The following is a 4,534-nucleotide window of genomic DNA, read 5'->3' as shown; positions in this document are numbered from 1 at the left end:
AGGCCAGCAGCAGGGGGGGGGGAAGTTGGGGGCAACCAGGCCAGCAGGGGAGGCAGTTAGTGGCGATCAGGCCGGCAGGCAGAGGTGGTTAGGAGTGATCAGGCTGGCAGTGGGGGCAGTTAGGGGCAATCAGACAGGCAGGCAGGTGAGCAGTTAGGAGCCAGGGGTCCCAGATTGTGAGAGGGATGTTCAACTGCCGGTTTAGGCCTGATCCCCAGTCAGACATCCCCCAAGGGGTCCTGGATTAGAGAGGGTGCAGGCTGGGCTGAGGGGACCCCCCTGCTGCTGTGCACAAATTTCATGCACCGGGCCTCTAGTAATACTATAAATCCTGAATATTGAACTAACCAAGTTTATATTTCTATATGAGGAAATGGGTGTTTATGCATGGTCAGGGTTGTAAAAGAGAGTTAAATCCTCGGACTCTGTATAATATCAAACATAATATCAAAAGCTAACCAAGAAATAACCACAGAAGCATGTTATTTCAGGATATGGGGCTGTAAAGCAAAATAATCAGTTGAAAGTGGTTGCCTCTGAGGGTATCGAGAAGCAAATTTGTAGACTTTAAAATATTAATTGGAAGAAATACCTCACAATGCTGAAAAAAGTAAATGGAAATCATGAAAGGAAACCTAAGTGATTTGGAAGACAGATCTGAGCCCTTACCTGTAAATAAGTTATTCCATGAGGTGAAAATTCAGTTATTACATGAGGATGTAAAATTTAAATAATTTTTAAAAAATACACACATTTCTCTGAGTTCATGAAAAACTTGAGTCTGACATTGAAAAGGTTCACTGAATGGGAAAAAAAATAATCTATTTATCCAGCATATAGTTATCACCTGCCTATCAGTGTCAGCATGCGTCTGGCTCTAGAAATAAAGGGAAACAAAGTAGAAAAGGTCTGTGTCTGATGGATTAAATTTGGCTATAAATAATGGGAAGTTTAACAGTTGGCTAAGGAAGGGAATCATGTATTTGATGCGTATAAGAAGTGGGGAAGTTGGACTCCACGGCTGGAACAACTGTTCAAGGATCTTGAGGAACCATGCTCCTTCAACCTTCCTGCTCTGCCACCGTTAGCATGAAGTTTTTGACTTCCTGGTTACAACCACACAAGAGACACAGGACTACATTAACTACCAAAGGATAAGATTTAAGAGCAATCCCAAATAAAATATCTGAGTTTTCTAGGTATAAAATTTTTTAAATCTGCAAAGAGAGATAAGTTTCTTTTTTACTCTCAGTGTTTAACTGATTATTTTCATTTCTTAAGCATTAGCTAGAACCTCCAGAAAATTTTGGGGGAAAAAAAGTGATAATGGACATTCTTCATTGTTCTTATTTTTTTTTTTTTTTAGAAATTGATTCAGTAATTCACTATTTTTATTTAATTTTATTTTTATATATATTTATTGATTTCAAAGAGGAAGGGAGAAGGATAGAGATAGAAACATCAATGAGAGAGAATCATTGATTGGCTGCCTCCTGCATGTCCCCCTGAGCCAAACCAGCTAGGGTTTTATTTTATTTTATTAAATTTTTAGGAATGCCAAAACAATGTTGATAATGTACTTTTTAAAAAAATATATTTTACTAATTTTTTACAGAGAGGAAGGGAGAGGGAGAGTTGGAAACATCGATGAGAGAGAAACATCGATCAGCTGCCTCCTGCACACCTCCCACTGGGGATGTGCCCACAACCAAGGTACATGCCCTTGACCGGAATCGAATCCAAGACCCTTCAGTCCACAGGCCAACGCTCTATCCACTGAGCCAAACCAGTCAGGGCATCCTTTTTAACTTTTGATATCTTATTAGCTAATGTATTTACTGGTAAGGAAACATTTCTCTGAGGTTTAGCTATTTCTTCTATTTTACTTAAATTCTTTTCTATTAAATTCTAGGAAGGTTGCATGTAATATTTTATAAAACTACTTTTATCTATATTTCCTCTATACATGTATGTATTTCCATACATACATCCCCCACCCATCAAGAGGTGCTAGATATGACACTCACTAAGTATTATCAAACATTACTTCTAAGTGATAGTGGTGGCATTTGTTACATTCTTCTTTGTATGTATCTGTATTGCTTAAATTTTTATGAGTGTGCTTCTTGATAAAATCGAAATCATTATATTTTAAAATATTTGGAAATTTCAAACTCACAGAAAGATCACAAAAGGAGACCACATTAAAAAATTCAAGAGTGTTCTAAAAACAATGTATAATAGATTAACAATAACAACAACAACAAAAAGAAAACACAAGCTACAACGCATACTAACTGTACTTGTGTCTGGGAACAGGACTTAGATTTTTCAATATCTTTTTATGCTTTCGTGAATTTCCCAAATGGGCATACATTATTTACATAAAAAATATATCACTTTAAAAAACTAATTGATAGATTTAGCCTTGTGCAGATACTCATATACTAGGTTGATACCTTTGCTTGCAAAACTTTACAGCTGCTTGTTTAACAATGGAACACAGTAAGCATACGATACATATATAGCTTAGGGTTGGAATGCTATTAGACATTATTGAATGCACCCACACTTTTGTACCTGCAGTTCTACAAGCTCAAGTTAAAAATCCTATCATAGCAATAAAAATACGAATGTTGTCTTCGAGTTTTAATAAGCATTACAGAATTGTGTAATAATAATGCCTTTTGTGATTCTAATATTGCCACCTTTTATCTAAAGTGCGAGCCAAAATATTTTTAAGAGTTTATTTAAAATACTGAGCTATTTATATGAAAAGCAATAATATTTTAGAAATTCCAAGGGTCAAAAGACCCATTAAGCCTTAGAAATACTCAAATAAAATATTCAGGAATAATAATGACTCTAATATCACTCTAGATTAAAAATCAAAACCAAAATGAAACAAGACAAAAATCAGAATCCGTTTATCATAAGGACAAAAAAAACCCCACATTTATATTTATTCAATTTATTCTAGTAGATCAGAAAGGAATATGTATTTTTATCTTTTCAGATATCCCTTTAGAGTTGTTAGGTTTTTCTGTCAATATTTTCTAGAAGAGTTTTGTATGTTCACAAGGGGTGTTGATCTATGGATTTCTTCTTTTGTAATATATTTACCTGGTTTTGGTATTGGGACAATGCTGGCCTTATAAAATGAATTGGAAAGTGTTCTCTCCTCTTTTATTTTTCTGAAAGAGAACACATTTCTTCCTTTAATGTCTAGTAGAATCCTCCAGTTAAACTAGATAACGTGTTTTATTGTTAGAAGATTGTTTTTTTAAATATTTTTATTTATTTCAGAGAGGAAGGGACAGAGAGATAGAAACATCAATGAGAAGGGGAATAACCAAGATGGCAGCATAGGTAAGCACCTTTACTTGCTGCCTCTCACAACCACATCAAAACTACAACAAAGAGACAAAACAAATATCATCCAGAACCACGGGAAAGCTGGCTGAGTGGAAGAAAAAAGCTCATTGAGACTGGTAGGAGGTGCGAAAAGGGCTGGCAACTGGGTGTGCTGTTGTTTTTTTCAATCGGGAGGGAAATACAAGCTCTTCAGAGAGGAAGGGACAGAGAGATAGAAACATCAATGAGAAGGGGAATAACCAAGATGGCAGCATAGGTAAGCACCTTTACTTGCTGCCTCTCACAACCACATCAAAACTACAACAAAGAGACAAAACAAATATCATCCAGAACCACGGTAAAGCTGGCTGAGTGGAAGAAAAAAGCTCATTGAGACTGGTAGGAGGTGCGAAAAGGGCTGGCAACTGGGTGTGCTGTTGTTTTTTTCAATCGGGAGGGAAATACAAGCTCTCGATTGCTCTGAACTCCAGTTTTGGGCGAGACTCTGGGGACCCAGACTCATATGGAGAGAAACTGGACTGTCTGGCAACGGGCCGAAACACGAGGGCGGCTTTCTCTCAGAGGTGCTCACAGCGATCGTTGTTCCTGCATGGGGCCGTGGGACACAGAGACCCAGGGACCTCTCTGGAGCAGAGCTGACTGGCAGCCATTGCTGTTTGCTCTGCCCTGGTGATTCCCTGAGACCCTGCCCCACCCAATTTACAAACCCACCCAAGCTGTGCGCAGCGGCTTTTGCATATGAATGGCCTGTCCTTTTGCAACCTAAAACCTAACAAACTGCAGCTGGGTCAGAGAGCTCCAAAGCTTCCAAAAGAAGGCCCAAGGCCTGGCAGCAGCAGCCTGCATTGCTTCACAGATGGGCCTCATCTGGGCACTTCCAAACCCCAAACAAAGAAGAGGAATCTGCAGATTTCTCTGTAGCTCCTGCTGGGTGGCCTCAGGCAGTGGCTGACTTTGCACCTCCTTGGAGATCCAAGAGCCAGTGTACCTAGTGGTCAGTATGAGACCTTACAACTCTTCACATCCATAAGCGACACACTCAAGGGGCAGACTTAGTGAGCACTGAAGCCCCACTGAAGCAAGTCCTGCCCCATAAGGGTGTCTCCAGCACAGTTCTCCCATTGTAGACACAGCTGGTCCTCAATCCAAATGGCCTGGA

This window comes from Myotis brandtii, unplaced genomic scaffold (genome assembly GCF_000412655.1).
Source record: "Myotis brandtii unplaced genomic scaffold, ASM41265v1 scaffold266, whole genome shotgun sequence".
NCBI classification, from domain to species: Eukaryota; Metazoa; Chordata; class Mammalia; order Chiroptera; family Vespertilionidae; genus Myotis; species Myotis brandtii.
The sequence above is the reverse complement of the archived record's forward strand: the minus strand, read 5'-3'. Positions refer to the sequence as shown.